Source organism: Phascolarctos cinereus, unplaced genomic scaffold (genome assembly GCF_003287225.1).
Source record: "Phascolarctos cinereus isolate Bilbo 61053 unplaced genomic scaffold, phaCin_HiC Scaffold_726;HRSCAF=1367, whole genome shotgun sequence".
NCBI classification, from domain to species: Eukaryota; Metazoa; Chordata; class Mammalia; order Diprotodontia; family Phascolarctidae; genus Phascolarctos; species Phascolarctos cinereus.
Genome location: NW_027556098.1, coordinates 365,518,510 through 365,535,424, shown reverse-complemented (window position 1 = coordinate 365,535,424; position 16,915 = coordinate 365,518,510). Strand labels below are relative to the sequence as shown.

The 16,915-nt window shown below is 45.3% G+C and overlaps 1 protein-coding gene across 10 annotated transcripts in view; it reads left to right on the top strand.

Annotated features, from left to right (window-relative positions):
* Positions 1–16,915, top strand: part of HIVEP3 (HIVEP zinc finger 3) — a 678,266-nt gene that overhangs the window by 556,583 nt on the left and 104,768 nt on the right. For 6 of the 10 annotated variants that reach the window (XM_020983443.2, XM_020983438.2, XM_078145503.1 and 3 more), the window contains one exon: positions 9,705–9,788. The exons of the other annotated variants lie outside the window; for them this stretch is intronic. The gene's annotated coding sequence lies outside the window, so the exon portion shown is untranslated. The remainder of the gene's footprint in view (positions 1–9,704; positions 9,789–16,915) is intronic. 10 annotated transcript variants of the gene reach the window in all.

Sequence of the window (16,915 nt, the reverse complement as noted above, 5' to 3'; positions counted from 1 at the left end):
AGCCCAGCCCAGCCAATGCCTTTAGGCAGCTGGAGAACTAACTGCAATGCACTGGAAGGAGCCCTGGGCTGGGAGTCAGGACACCTGGGTTCCAGTCCTGGCTCTGCCCTTGGGGAAATTCCTTCTCTCTGAGCCTCAGTCTCTGCCCTTGCAAATGGAGGGAGTTGGGCAGAATGAGTTTAAAGGCCCCTGCCAGTTCTAACATACTGTGACTTCTCAGATAGAGTGAGCCAGTGTGGAGTCAGGAAGGCCTGGGTTCAAATCCTGCCTCTGGCACTGTGACCCTGGACAAGTCACAGTTCCTCAGTGCTTCTGAGACTGGTGAGTTGCAGATCAAGTACTGAATGAAATCCCATTAGGACTCCAATATAAATGAGCTCCATCACCTTTTTTTTTTAATTGGGCTGATTGCAGAGGCAGCCTGGTATTGGCACTCGATTTGGAGTCAGCAGAACTGGTTTCCAGTCCTAGCCAGCTCTGTCCCTCACTTGCTGTGACCTTGGAAAACTCATTTGCCCACTCTGTGCCTCAGTTTCTTCTGTAAAATGAGATAATAATCCCTGCACTAGCTGCCTCACTGGGCTGGAGTTAGAAAGGCACTTTGAGAGTCTTACGACTCTAGGGATCCCTGCACTGTGGTTATTGTTGCCATGGTGACCCGTGCTGTAAGGGTGTGGGGACCAAGGTCTCCCCATTGTCTTCTAAGCTGCCCTGCCCTACCCTGCTCCTCCAAGGGCTCCAGGCCTGCGTAACAGTCTGTGTTTAGGAGAGGCTGCAGCTGGGCCCTGGCACGGTGAGCGAGCACCTCCTGTCCGTGCTCCCGCTCGGCCCCACGCTTTCCACCTTCTGCCAGGCACCCTGCATGGAGGGCATTCCCTAGCTCCTTAAGGACCATGGCCTGAGGGAAGGGGAAAGGGATGGCTTCGGAGAGCTAGGCTTGGGGGCTCTGCCTCCAGCAGCACCCCCTGGAAAGACCACTGGCTTTGGGGCCAGAGGATCTGCGTTTAGCCCTGCCATCTGACACTTGCTAGCTTTGTGGCCTTTTAAAGCCATACACAGATTGGCCCCTTCCTACCTTTCCAGTCTTCTTCCATCTCCCCCTGTTCTGCATAGTCTAGGATCCAGCAACTCTTATGCAACACTCCATCTTTGGACTCTAGGCCTTTTCTCTGGCTCTCCCCCATGCCTAGAACACTCTCCCCCATGCCTAGAACACTCTCCCCCATGCCTAGAACACTCTCCTCCATGCCTAGAATGCTCTCCCCCGCTTCCTTTCCATGACTCCCTTCTCTTTCCTAGCTTTCCTGACTTCCTTTGAGACCCAGCTCAAATCCCACCTTCACTGAGTGTCTCCCAGCCCTACCTTCCCCCACTGCTAGCACCTTCTCACTAAGATTACCTCCCATTTCTCCTGCTAGATACCTTGTTGTTTGCATATTGTCCCCCCATGGGATGGCCAGCTTCCTTGAGGGCTGGGACCCTGTTTGGGCCTTTCTTTCTATTCCCCACACTTAACATAGAATAATTGAATAAATGTGCATTGATTGACTGCCCTTTAACAAGTCACTTCCAATCTCTAGACCTCAGTTTCCTCTTTTGTGAAAATGAAGGTGTTGGTCTACATGTCCTCCAAGCTCCCATTCAGCTCCAGTTCTGTGCTCCTATGAGTAATGATGAGAATTTCTATACAAATTTACTTTACATATACCTCACCACAACCCAGTTAGGTAGTACAAGCCTTATTATTCCATTTCACAGGGGAGGAAACTGGAGCTCAGAACTCCAGAGCCACCTGGCTATGGTCAGGAAGTCAGGCAGGGCCCTTCTGCATAGGGGCAGGATCATGAGTGACTCTGGGATCAGGTAGAAGGGCCCTAAAAGCTCACCTCCCTCCATGGTATAGTGGTGCGAGCAGGAGGGAAGGGACATGCCCTAGATTGCCGCACAGCTCCTAATGGGCTGGTCCAGGATTTGAACACAGGTGTACTAACTCCCCACCCAGGACAGAGACAATATCTGAACCCCCTGCAGGACGCTGTCCTGAGGCAGCCACCTCACCTTGATGTTGTTCAGAGCCTCAGATGTGGAGGAAATGCCATCCACTTGTTGTTCTTCCCCCCCTCCCCCACATGCACACATGCACTCCCTACCCCCCACTAAAAGATGAGAGGCTAAGCAAGTTGTTAGAAAATTCACTGGATCTGCATTCAAATCTCACCTCTGATGCTTACTACCCATGTGACTTTGGGTAAGTCACCTAACTTATCTGTAAAATGAGAAAGTTGGACTATATGGTCTCTGAGAGCCTCTCTAACCTTAGACTTGTTCTCCTGGGATCCTGTGTCTCTGTTCCTTGTTCATCACGACTTGGGGCATGGGAGGATTTTATCAAGCCCAATCAGAAATGGTCTCCATATTGTAGGCAGAGATTAGATGCCAGGAACTGAAGGCAAAGTAATCATTTAGCCCCTGTTCATACTTCCAGTGATGGTGAACTCACCTCACCACCTGACACAAAGTGCAGACTGCCTTATGGATCATAAGGCAGCTGCTCCAGCATCTGCAGGAATGATTTAGTCAGATGTTCACCTTATCTTTGTGAACTAGCTGATGAGTGATAAGCCTTGAAGGAACAATTACTCTGTAGGGAACACTATAGGGGGTTTTCCTGGACACAGGGACAGGGAACCATCACTGATCTTTTCCCTTTTTTTCCTCTACTTTTCTTACTCAATTTTTAAAATCCTTTTTGAGCGCTTTCAGGAATTCTTTTTGGGCCTGAAACCAATTCACTTATGTTTTCTTTGAAGCTTTGGATATAGCAGCTTTGCCTTTGTTGTCTTCTTCTGAGTTTGTGTTTTGATCTTCCTTGTCACCATAGTAACTTTCTATGGTCAGATTATTTTTTGTTGTTGTTGTTGCTATTTGTTCATTTTTCCAGCCTATTTCTCGACTTTTAATTTTATATTAAAGTTGGGCTCTGCTCCCAGGGTAGAAGAGGTACTGTCCCAAGCTTCAGGTTATTTGTGCAGCTATGTTCTAGCTAGTTCCGGGGAGTCTGTAAGTTTTCAGTTCTTCCAAGGCTGTATGATCTAAGTACAGATGTGGTCACTGCTCTCCTGGCCTGTGCTCTGGTGTGTGAGTGACCACAAGCACTCTTTTCTGCCCTGGAACTGTGATGAGGGTCCCTGCTGCACTGCAGCTACAACCTCTAGTGTGCTAGTGATCCTCCTTGCCCTGGTATTGCCATCCAGGCCTGCAACCCAGATCCCAGTATGAGCAAAGCAATAGAGCACTTCCCCCCGTGCCAGCAAAAGGACCCCTGTAATCTCCTGACTAGTTGTCTGACCCTCTTACCATCTGTGGGCTGAGAGGTCCACTGATTCAATCACCCCTGAGCCCTGCTGGTGGTTTGCTGGGGCTCAGCCTGGCCTGTGCTGAACTGTGCTCCACTATTACCCTGGTACAATAGACCTTTCCTGATGACCTTTTAAGTTGTCTTGGGCTGGAAAATTGTTTCACCTCATCCTTTTGTGGATTCTGGTGCTCCAGAATTTGCTTTGAGCCATCATCTAAAGTTATGTGGAGAAGAATTTGGGAGAGCTCAGGTGAGTCCCTACCTTTTCTCCACCATCTTGGCTCTGCCTCTCACCATGAGCCCATCTTGACAAAGGTGTTACAGCTGCCTGATGCCCACCATTGGACACCCTTCCCTAGGCATGATTTGATCATCGACTTAGAACTAGAAGGAATCTTGGAGGCCAGCTAGTTCAACAGATCATTTTGCAGATGATGAAACTTAGGCTTGGAAGGTGAAGTGACTTACCTTGGGTCATACAGGTAGCAGATGTTAAAAGGTAAGATTTGAACCCACTCAATAAGAATTTATTTAGCTCCTACTATGTGCCAGGAAACACATTAAGGTCTAGAGACACAAAGAAAGGAAAAATAAAAAAATAAAAAAAATCAGTCCCTTCCCTCAAGGAGCTCCTAGTCTGATGGGGGAGACAATGTACAAACAGCTACATACAAACAAACTATAGATAGGACAAATTGGGGATAATTGACAGAGGAAAGGGGCTAGCATTAAGGGGGATGAGGGAATGTTCCCTGTAAAAGGTAGTATTTTACCTGGTATTTGGAAGAAACTGGGGAGAGCAGGAGGTGAAGATAAGGGAGAGAGTTCCAGGCTTGGGGGATGGCCAGTGGAAATGACCTGGTGCCCAGAGGTAGAGTATCTTGCCTGAAGAATAGCAAAGAGGCTGGTGTCCCTAGATGGAAGAGCATGGGTTACAAGGAGGATGTGTAAGGTATAAGAAGACTGGGAAGATTGAGGGGACCTCGGTTATACTGAGCTTTAAATGCCAAAACAAAGGGTTCCCTATGTGTTCCTAGAGGTGACAGAGAGTCACTGGAGTTGATTGAATAAGGGCATGACATGGTCAGCCTGACAGCTGAGTGGAGGATGGACTGGAGTGGGAAGAGACTTGAGGCGGGGAGGCTGACCTGGACATCTTTTCTAGAGCCAGAGGTGGCACCTTCTCACTTCTACCTCACCTTTTGCTTTACAGTGCCACCGATAGAGGCAGCCCCCAGCTGGAAGCTAGCTCTAACTGGAGCTGTCCAGCGTTGCTTTCCTTCTCTAATTAAGGAGGAGAGGGTTAGGAAGGGAGTCTGAGCAGCAGGAGCACAGAGGCACTAGCATGATGCAGTGCACATAGTAGGAACCACTGTATACCTGTTGGTTGAATATGACCTACAACCTAGCCCCGCACAATTGGAACAACAGCAAACACCCAATGTATTACAGTGACAAGGGAGGAGAGGAGAGGGTTAGAGAAGGAGTTTGGAGTAGCAGGAACCCAGAGTGCCTAGCACAATGCTATGTACATAGAAGGCACCACTGTATACTTGTTGAATATGACCTACAACCTTCCCCAGAGCAATACAGACAACAGCAAACACCCCTATGTATCACAGTAACAACATGAGGGCAGGAACCTCAGGATCAAATTCAGTTCAGTTCTCTTCAATGGCCATTTCTTTTTCTTCTTCTTTTTGTTTTGTTGGCAGTTGGGGTTAAGTGACTTGCCCAGGGTCACACAGCTAGTAAGAGTCAAGTGTTTGGTCTGAGGCCAGATTTGAACTCGGGTCTTCCTGACTTCGGGGCCGGTGCTCTTTCCACTGCGCCACCCAGGTAACCTCAACAGTCATTTCTTAAGTGAGTGCCAGACATTGTGCCCTCACTGTATCTACAAAGGGAGTCACGACTTTTATTGGTAGAGAAAACTCCCAAGTGAGAAACTCCCTCTGCCAATGCAGGTCACCATCTTCTCGGCAATTTGCAGTCTTGGAGAGTTGTCCAGAGCTTGGAGAAGGTAAGTGACTTGCCCAGGGTCACCCAGCCATTCTGTGTCAAAGGCAGAACTTGAATGTGGCTCTTCCTAGCTTGCAGGCCAGCTTGCTATCTGCTAAGTAGCACTGCCCCCTGGAGAAATGAAGCCAAAGCCAAAAGCCCCACCATCAACGAGCTTACATTCTCCTGGGCAGAAACAACGCATTGAGGGAAAAGTGACCACTAAAATAAGCAACTGCAAAGTACAGTGATGCCTTCCTCATCATGTGGGTTAGGGAGGTGGTGTCTCCAGAGAGCTGGAAGAATTTTTGGCCTTCCCTTCATAAAGAAAAGATCTGTATCTTTTCTTTTTCTTTATGGGGTGTTTACAGTACCTTCTTGTAAAATTTGGGTTGATATTATATACTATAAATATATTTCATGTATTTCTGAGTTTCTGAACTTTTTCTCTGTTGTCTGCTTTCTTTCACATGTCATCTGTAGCTTCCACAAAACTCCCCCAAAATTCCCATTTAATTTCTTGTGCTGATCCATAATATATTGAAACTGGGATGGGAAAGGTCATGATGTAGAAGGGATAACTGTGATTTAGGATGGGTTGAGGATAGCACTGACACCAGAGGGGATCGGGAGAAGGCTCACCTAGGAGGTGGCAGAGGATTCCAAAAGGCAAAGAGAAGGAGAGAGGACATTCCAGGCTTGGGAGACAGCCAGGGCAGAGACAGGGAAGACAATATTGTATGTGGTAATTTTAAAGATTCCTATTGTTGTTATTCAGTTGTTTCTGATTCTTGTGACCCCATTTAGGGTTTTCTTGACAAAGACACTGGAGTGGTTTGTGGTTTCTTTCTCTAGCTCATTTTGTGGATGAGGAAATTGAGGCAAACAGGGTGATGTGATTTACTCAGGGTCACACAGCTAGTAAGTGTCTGAGGCCAGATTTGAACTTCAGTCTTCCTGTCTCCAGGTCTGGTGCTCCGTGCTCTATGGCGCCACCTAGCTGCCCCAAAGAGCCCTGAGGGATTATTTAAAGTCACATGGGGAAACTGAGAGGAAGAGACTTGATGTCCCATAGCCTATGAGTGACAGAGCCAGGGCTAGACCCCAGGTCTCCTGGCTTGCACGGCTGGTGTAAATGTTTACGTTGCTTACTGGGTTCTTCCTGCTACATGCCCTGGCCTTCTCAAATCAGTTGTTTTTATAATTGGGATATCTGTGGTTATGAATAAGACAGGGAGTGGACAGTGTGAGAAAGCAGTGCTGCACCTCAAGCCTGAGTGACCAGGCAGCTTCCAGGGCCCTGGCTCCTCTCTGGACCTCGGCCCATGGCCCCAAGGCTCTTACCTTCCATTGCTTTCTAAACTTGCCTTGAACTTGATCTAATCTGAGGCTTCCTGAATTCTTTGTCTCTGAGTCTTTGTGACTCTTGAGCTCAGAGATCTGCTGACCCCCATCCCTAATTACTCTTGGCTCCCACTGGATACTCAGGAGTCTGGCAAACGGTCCCTGTTTCCCTTCTCCTTTCCTTCCTCTCACTAATACTCCATATCATGAGAGTGTGTTGTATTTACAAGGAAAAAGAGACTATGTTCAGAAATAGCTAGCATTTATGTTGCACTTTAAGGTTTGCAGAGAACTTTACAGATGTGATCTTGTTTAATCCTCAGAACAATTCTAGGACGTAGGAGATATTGTTCTCCCCATTTTACAGATGAGGATACTGATGCTGGAAGAGCAGAAGTGACTTGTGTAGGGTCACACAGCTAAGGAAGTGTCTGAAGCTAGATTTAAATTCAGGTCTTTCTGACTCCAAGTCTAGTGTTCTGTGTATTGTGTAAGTATAAATTAATGAAACACATAAATAAAATTAAAACTGTTAGCCCAACACCAGATGTTGTTTAACTTCTAAACTGGTCTGTGGTGTTACTTTCTTCCAGGCCTCGCTTAGGGGATAATTCATTACAAATAGGTAGAGCATGGCATTATTAGATGTGCTCCAGCCCAGCTGACCTCACTGTTCCTCACATTCACTATGCAGTACAAAAAAAAAAACAAACCAAACAACAACAAAAACCATCTGTCTGCCTCAGTTTACTTCACTGTAAAATGGGCATCATAACAGCACTTACCTCCCAAGGTTGTCATGAGGATCAAATGGGATAATATTTGTAAAGCACTTAGCACAGTGTCCAGCACATAGGCACTTAATAAATGCTTCCTTCCTTCCTCTCTCCTCCCCTCTCTCCCTTCCTTCCTCCTTCTCCTCCATCTCCTCTCCTTTCCTCCCTCCTTCTCTTCCTTTCCCTTCCTTCCTTTCTCCCTCCCTTCTCTTCCCTTTTACCTCTAAATCTGATTGACTGATTGATCAGAGTAGGTTTTATAGAAGAGGTGGCATTTGGGTTAAATCAAATGCCTTAACAGGGGTGTTGTGAGGAAAGGATTTTGTAAACTGGGAAACACTCTAGAAATAGGAACAATAGTTATTAACACTGTTTTGTTCTAAAGCCATGCTCCCATTAATAATATTTTGTGAACTCATGGGTCTTCCCTTCACCAATGAAGATCATAGCTCTCTATGCTTTCCCATCCCGTGGGATCTTTATATATATATATTTTAACCTAAAGAAATGAATCTCTAATGGTAGAATTCCTTCATATCATGGGGGTCTTTGCAAGGTAGTTGAGGAGGGAGTGGGAGTTGTAGTCCTTCAACCCTTTCTAAACTCCTCGTCTAATATCTCATCATGGTATGGAGGCGACCCTGGGTTCTCAAAGGCTTGACCAGTAGACCACAAACCTCAGCTGGAAAGGTTTTAAGTATGGGCCTGGTGGTGGCTGTGAATGGATGAATGAATGAATGAATGAATGAATGAATGAATGAATGAATGAATGAATGAAAAATAAGTTATTTATTAATTCAGGGTGAGGATTATTATCCTCATTTGATAATGAAGAAATTGAATAAATGAATGAAAAAGCATTCATTCATTCATCTATTCTTTCATTCATTTGGCCACAAGGTTATCATCTTCATTTGATGGTAGAGAAAGTGAATAAATAAATGAATGAATTTTAAAAGTATTATTCATTCATTCTTTCCTTCATCCATTCAAGGTAGGTCATTCTTCCCATTTGATGATGGGGAAGCTGGGCCATGGAGAAGCACAGATTTGCCTGTGCAGGGTCACATAGCAGATGAGGAGTAAAAGCCAGACTCTCCCCACCCCACCCCTTTCCCTGTCTCTTGACTTCCAGGCCAGGGCCAGGTCCCCTCCACAGCCTGTACTCTGACATCTCAGGCACAGGAAGTGAACAGGGGTTGGACCCATTCCACTGGGGTTGGATGTCTGCCCAGGAGGTCAGGGATAATTCTCTATCTGGGACCGTGGCTGAGATTTGTTCTCTAAGATCAACAGACCTTTCCTCCACTTCTACCATCTACCAAGGTGTAGACCCCTCCCACAAGGCTCTAGTGTGGCCTGATGTGCAGCCTACACACACACACACACACACACACACACACACACACACACACACACACACACCCATACTATGTTAGAATGAAGCATGTCTACCCTTTCTCTAGCAGGTCAATGACAAGAATCCTCATTTTGGACCTAAATAAAGGGTAGTAAGAGGTTAAGTGATCTATAATCAGACTTGACCCCACAACCAGTATGTTGTCAGACGCAAGATCGCAAGATTTGAACCCAGGTCTTCCTGATTCTAGTGCTCCCCTTCCAGCCTGCCTTCCTGCTTATTGTTGTTATTATTACTTTGAAAGCCACTTCTAACTCCAATATTCTGTGATTACTGTAGTAAGATTACATAGTCCCATGCCTTTGCACCGATGTCAATGTTGACTCTTGACAAATGGGCAGTCTTCCTAGGTTGGTTCTTGGCCCCACCCTCTGTCCTGACTCAGAGGAGCAGTTTCTCCTGACTCAGTCATCCATTTCCCGTAGCAGAGGGCACCTCATTCGCCTTCCCAGCCAAGGTCTAATCTTGACCTTGCTCAGCTTGCTGATTGGTCACTTGGGGGGGTGGGGTGGGAAGGGGGTGGCAGGGAGGGACTCCCTTACATTCAGACCAGAGAGAGAAGTCACCTCTGTGGCCTCCGCGTGGCTCCCCAGGAGATGGGGCAGGCACTACATCCTAAGCACCATGGGCATACAGCCCCAAAGATGGGATGTGATGGTGGACTCGTTTGACGAACTGTGCTAGCTGAGTGTGGTGGAAAGAGAGAACGTGAGAGGTAAGAATCAGAGTGTCCTAGAACCAGTGACAGTTAAGGGAAGAAGGACCCTGAGAAGTCAGTGAACTGACCCCTCCCCCCTTCATTTTACAGATGAAGAAACTGAGACCCAGAGAGAGGGAAGGGTTTTGTCCAAGAACACAGATGGGAAGCAGCGGAGCTGCACATTGAACCAAGGTCCTGGTATTTTACCTCATCCTTTGATGTGGTCAGACCCCAATCCCAGACTCCTGAATATAAATTGAGTCCCCACTCCCTTGTGCTTCATTCTCAAGTCATTATCTTCAAGTGGAGTTGTAAACTATCTGACTTGTAGCTGGGTTCCTCTGTTCTCACTGCCCTCCATCCTACCCTACTTCACTTTCTTGTTTTCTATGACAGTGATTTCAAAATGTGTGGTCAGTAGGGTATTCTGGGAATAGCTGCAGATCTGGAGCCAGAGGGCCTGGGTTTGAACATCAATTTTTCTGCTTCCCTGAGCATCGGGCTTAGAGTCAGGAAGAGCTGGCTTGGAATCACACCTCGGACACTAGCTGTGTGATCCTAAGCAGGTCATTTAATCTGTCTGAACTTCAGTTTTCTTATCTGTAAAATGGAGATAATGAGAGAGAGTCCTCATTCTAAGGATCAACTCAGATGATGTAGGTAAAGGGCCTTGCAGGTCCTAAAGGCTATTTAAGGGTCAGTTATTATAATCGTCACCATCATCATCAGTACCATCATCCTTATAAATGTCATTCTCATCTTTTTTGATGGAGTTCAAATGGAAATGGTCCTGGAACAAATTGCTGATCCTGCTAATTATTCTTATTTGTCTAATGTGTGCAGGTGTGGATAAAATGAATGCTTTTTGTCATTTAAAGTATAGAGATAGAAGGTTATCGTCTTTCTGCAGGCTCATTGAACGCATCATGGACAAAATCTTTAGTAGCAGCCAGGATGACAAGGTTGATGTGCCCCTCCTGTGCCCATAGAAATTAGATCCCCTTGACTGGGTCTCTATATTTTGAAAGCTTTTCGTTTCATGTAGTTTGGAGATTGAGTATTTGGCATAGTGGCATCTATTAAAGATCATTTAAAAGGGGAAGAAAAATTTTCAACTCAAAAGCATATGGAAGTGATTGTTGGTAAATCAAAATAAATTAATAAAATTTAAAAGAAAAAGATCATTAAAACATTTTTGTCCATCAAAGTTTTGTTCAGGAGGCTGGGAACTGTATTTCTATCTTTGATGGTGTTCCTATACAATTTATTGGTTGAATTCTCTGAGATGTTTTGAAGGTTTTATCTGTAATATAGGAATTCAATGCCTATTCATTTGTGAAGGATAGTGAAGTTCTGCTTTATAATTCTAGCCTCCAGGCCATGTCTTTATAGGAAGGGAGAGGAAGAGAACAAGCATTTATTACGCACCTACTTTACACCAGGCACCATGCTAAGCACTTTACAAATATTATGTCATTTGATTATCATAACAATCCTGGGAAGTAGGTGCTATTATTATCCTCATTTTGCAGTTGAGGAAACTGAGGCAGGCAGTGGTTAAATGATTTGCACAGCATCACACAGTTAGTGTTTGATAAGTATTCAGTAGGTACTACATTTTTGCATTCCCCGCTTAAAGTGCTTTCTACTTCCCACGGACATTTATTGAATGCTTTTCACAACTTTCATGAAATTATCATGTCCTATTTAATCTTCTAGTTATTGGCATCTGTGAATTATCTTTAGGCCAACAAGGAAAGGGTCAAGCCCAAAAATATTAGTCAAGGAAGAAAGTCATCAGGTATTATAGGTCTAGCCAGACAAGACGTCCAGAATCCAAAGATGTCAGGCAGCGGAAATGAAGATCCAGGATAGGCAGTGAAGGGCTGAATACCAAAGAAGAGGGTCTGGGCAATCTAGGAATAGGAACTGAGGCCAAAAATTAAAAAAAAGACCCCAGAGAAGAGCTCTCTTAGTAGTCAGCTGGCCAGATCAAGATGGTGACTTGGAAGAAAAGCTCCAGCCAAACCTAGCTCCCTCTAGAATCCCTCAGGAACAATGGAAGACCGTACCAAATTAAAAAGAGAATCCAGTATGAGATGAACTAAGAAAAAGGCCACTGATGTAATCCCCTATATAGACAAAAAAGACCAAACAACAGACCACTGGAAATTCTGGATTAGAGTCAATGCCAAGGCACTCCTATCCCCCTTTCATAGTCCCATCTATAGCTCCACTTGTGGAAGGGGTCAGGAATAGGGAATATGGTCTTCATCTTAGAGTCCCTGGGCAGGAGAGATCAGTTCCTGGGCTTCTTCAACCAGTCCCAGGATTTTACCCTAGTGGTGAATAATAACGAAAAAAGAATGGAGCAAACAGAACTCAAGAATGAAATGATGCAACAGAACATATTAGAACTGTATAATATTAATAATACCTAGCATTTCTAAAGTATTTTAAGTTTTGCAAATCACTTCACAAATATTATCTTATTTGATTCTCCTAACAATACTTTGAGGTAAGTTCTATTATTATCCTAATTTTACAGATGAAGAAACTGAAGATAAGAGAAATTAAGTGACTTGCGGGGGGGGGGGGGGGGGGGGGGGGGGGTGGGTGTTACACTGTTAGTGTCTACAGCTGTATTTAAACTCAGGTCTTCTTGAATGCAAGTCTAGGGCTCTACCTAGAAGACCTATATGGTATCCAATATTAAAAACACTGACCAAGAAAATAGTATGGGAAGAGAGAGTATAATCACTGGGATCCCTGAAAACCATGGAAGACAAAAAATCTGGCTACCGTATTTCAAGAAATTGTAAAAGAAAACCACCCAGAACTATTGGACTTAGAGAGTAAAGTGAAAGTAAGACATATCCCACAGATGGCCACCTGAAGGTAATGAGAAAAGAAACTTTGGAGGCAGGTGCTCCTTCTGGGCTTCTTGCCTAGACTAGGAGGGGTGGGCAGCAGAGCCTAATGGGAAAGGAGAATGGGGCACCACTGGTTGGCCCAGGGGCCAAAGGCACTGGGAGAAGAACAGAACAGTCACTCCTTCTGCCCACCCAGCCCACACCAAGGAGCTCACAGGATGCACCCTGATAATCCATGGTGATGGGTTGATTTAACCCAATAAAAATGAGAAGTGTTCAGTATCACTGCAGGAGATCGTCCAAGGAAGGTTATGAGCAAACCTGAGAGGCAGACAGGGCCGAGTTGGCCCACAGGTGAACTGGAAATGAGAAGAGGGGAAGCAGCATCACAATTGAAGCAGGCCTCAGAGGTCCGTCAGTCCTAGGGCATCTTCTGACATTGTCTCTGACAAGGACGCCAGCCAAGGGAAACTCATTGCTCCTCTAGGCAATCCCTTCCATGTTGGGAGAACTATAATGGTTAGGAAGTTTTTCCTTATGTTCACTCCAAATCTTTTTCTCTGCAACTTTTACCCACTGTTTCTAGTTCTCTCCTTTTGGGCCAAACAGAAAATTAGGCAATAAGTCAATCAACAAATATTTATCACATATACTGTGTGAGGCATTGGAAATGCAAAGACAAAAATGAACCAGTCCCAGAGGCCTTCTTACAGTCTAACCTGTTCTTCCTGACAACCCTTCAACTAAGATAGTTATAGTATAGGATTAAAAGCAAGATAATCCATCTCCAAACTCTGAACATTTTCTCTGGGTGCCCCACATACCCGGAAATGTTCTCCCTCCTTGTCTCTTCCTCCTGGCTTCCTTGTCTTCAGATAAAATTCCACCTTTTACAAGAAGTCTTTCCTAGTCTCTCTTAATTCCAGTGCCTTCCCTCTATTGATTATCTCCAATTTATCTCGTGTATATCTTGTTTATACATAGGTGTTTTCACGTTGTCTCCTCCATTAATTAGACTGTGAGCTCCTTGAGGGCAGGAATTGCTTTTTGCCTTTCTTAGTATCCTTAGTGCTTGGCATCAGGTCTGGCACATAGTAAGTGCTTAATAAATGCTTGTTAACTGACTGACTCTATAGAGTTGGTAGGAACTTAAGTCATTTAGGCCAGCCTCTCATTTTACAGATGATGAAACTGAGGCCCACAACTGAGCCCACAGAGGTTAAGTAACTTGACCAAGGTCATACAGGTATTAAATGACAGAGCCAGTATTTTTAACCCTCACCTTCTCTCTCCAAAGTTCTTTCCGCTATTCTCCTCTGCCTCTTTAGAGAACTCAACTAGGAGCCATGGATAGAAGTCACAGAGAGGCAGGTGTTGGCCCAGTGTACATATAGCAATGGTGTGGGGAGGGATTGGTTGGCCTGAGGAGGAAATGCTAAATTCCTCTCCCTTGCTGGGCCCCATCCACTTCTTCCTAAGCATTCCTCTGTCCTACTCTTTGGGCATGATGTTCTCTTTAGTAATTCCCTCAGGAAGGAGGGTTTCCCTTCCAACCCCCTGGGAAAGACAATGGGAAGGGGAAGTGGTTAAGGGGCCACTTCTCATAGCCTCTCCAGCTCATCATAACGTCTCCCCCAAGTACAGCTGCTGACCCATTTGTCTAAGGTCTGGATCCAAGTTTTCTTACTATTCTGAGATGTTATGTAAAATGAATCAATAATTCTCTTTTTGGCTCATTCTGAGGGTTTATGCCAGGAAATGCCCTACAATCCAAAAGAATCTCTTTCCTTTCTCTGTCTCTATCTCTCTGTCTTCCTGTTTCTGTCTCTCCATCTCTGTTGCTCTGTATGTTTCTCTGTGTCTCTCTCCTTTTCTCTCTCCCCTTTACTGGCTATATTGCTTGTGTCTTTCGCACATTTGCGCAATACACATAGACAGTAATTGCAATGGTTAACCACATTTATCTTAAGAGAAATCAGCTTTAAAACAATAGCAAAACAGAAAGCCAGCAAACTCTTAGGAAATGCAGATTGGGGAACAGGGTCATCAACAGAGAAAAGAAGAAGGTGGAGGAGGAAGAGGAGGAAGAAGAGGATGGAGGAAGTAAGGAATCACCCATTCTGTCCTCAACAGGAACAGTTCCAACAATTCTGTGTCTGTTTCAAGTGGTTTCTTCATAGTCTGGTCCTTGCCTTGGTGACTCAATTTGTGCTCATCACAGTTCCTGCATTGGCCCTTCTCATGCTGAGCTGACCCAGTGGCAGCTGTATGTACCCCCTTCCCCCAAACTTCTATCCTCACTTGTCCGGCTCCCCACGATCCTCCTTGCTCACTCTCTACCATAGGACTAAAGGCCCACATCAGTCTTGGGGTAGAACTCACCCTCTGGCAGGGGAGTGGGGGGTGGGATTAAGTATGGGAACGCAGGGAGGGTTTCTGTCCTTCCCAGCATCCATATATCCTTGGCAACCTTAAGGTATGTTACATAAGGAAAGACTTCTTAACAGTAGTAAGTACCCCCAAGGTGGAATAGACTGCTTGGGAAGTAGTGAGTTCCTGGCACTGAGATCTTCTTTAAGTGGGAGCTGGCTGACTGCTTCTCAGAAGCCTTTTAAAGAGAATCCCTGCTTAGGAACTAGAGGTTGGACTATAAAGCACCCCCAGGGTCACGACCCACAGGGTTTTTTTTGGTTTGGTTTGGTTTTTTTGGTGAGGCAATTGGAGTTAAGTGACTTGCCCAGTGTCACACAACTAGTGAGTGTTATGTGTCTGAGGTCACATCTGAACTCAGGTCCTCCTGACTCCATAGCTGTCTCTTTATCCACTTCACCACCTAGCTGCTCCCCCCCCCCCGCCCCCACTACCTACAGTTTAAGAAGCACCGAAGAGGGCGGGGGGCAGAGCCAAGATGGCAGAATGAAAGCAGTGACTTGCTTGAGCTCTCCGCCAAACCCCTCCAAATACTTATAAAAAATGTCTCTAAACAAATTCTGAAGCAGCAGAACCCACAAAAAGACAGAGTGAAACAAATTTCCAGCCCAAGACAACCTGGATGATTGATCAGAAAGGTGTTGCCGGGCTGGGAGCGCAGCACAGCGCGGCGCGAATGGGCAGGCTGCAGCAAACCTGGAGCAAGTCTCAGAGGACTGAATTGCAGGAAGCTGTGGAGGTTTCCAGACTCCTCAATCCATGAATGCCAAAGACAACTTAGAAGGTCAGTGGGAAAAGTCTGTTTCTGTCAGTGGTCAGAGAGGAAGGCAGGGTTTTGACTCCGTTCCCCAAGAGCGTGGCCCTGGGGGGGGGGGCAGCTGCTTCCCGAGCTTCCAGCCCACAGACTGAGGGGGAATCCAGTGGCTGATCAGAGAGGGACTGCAGGGATCTCTTTGCCAGTGCTGAGGCAGGAATCTCTTGCTTTGCCCGTGTGTGGATCTGGGTCACAGTTCTGGGCGGCAGTGCTGGGGTGAGGAGGAGCGCAGGCATGGTGGAGCTTGTAGTGACTGTGGAGAGGAACCCCTCCTCACAGTTACAGGACAGAAAGGAATACTTATGGTCACAGGCCAGGAAAGGAGTAAACACCTCACCCCGTATCATACCACCTTGGAAGAACTGAAAATTTACAGGTCCCTACAAGTGTCTCTGAAAACAGCTACACAAACCCCTGAAGCTTGGGACAGTACACTCTCCACATTGGAAGCAGACTCTTACCTTAACAAAGAGTTTAAAACTCAAGTAATTGGCTGGGATCATGAGCAAGCAGTGCAAAAAGAGTCAGACTATATTATCTTACTTTGGTGAAAAAGAAGATCAAAATATACAACCAGAAGAAGACAGCAAAATCAAAGCTCCTACATCCAAAGCCTCCAAGAAAAATATGAATCAGTCCCAGGCCTTGGAAGAGCTCAAAAGGGATTTTGAGAAGCAAGTAAGGGAAGTAGAGGAAAAACTGGGAAGAGAAATGAGAGTGATGCAAGAAAATCATGAAAAACAAGTCAACAGCTTGCTAAAGGAGACCCAAAAAAATACTGAAGAAAATAACACCTTAAAAAACAGCCTAATCCAAATGGCAAAAGAGGTCCAAAAAGCCAATGAGGAGAAAAATGCCCTAAAAAGAAAAATTGGCCAAATGGAAAAGGAAGTCCAAAAGATTACTGAAGAAAATACTTCCTTAAAAATTAGAATAGAGCAATTGGAAGACAGTGACTTTATGAGAAATCAAGACACTGTAAAACAAATCCAAAAGAATGAAAAATTAGAAAACAATGTGAAATATCTCATTGGAAAAACAACTGACCTGGAAAATAGATCCAGGAGAGAGAATTTAAAAATTATTGGACTATCTGAAAGCCATGATCAAAAAAAGAGCCTAGACATCATCTTTCAAGAAATTATCAAGGAAAACTGCCCTGATATATTAGAACCAGAGGGCAAAATAGAAATTGAAAGAAT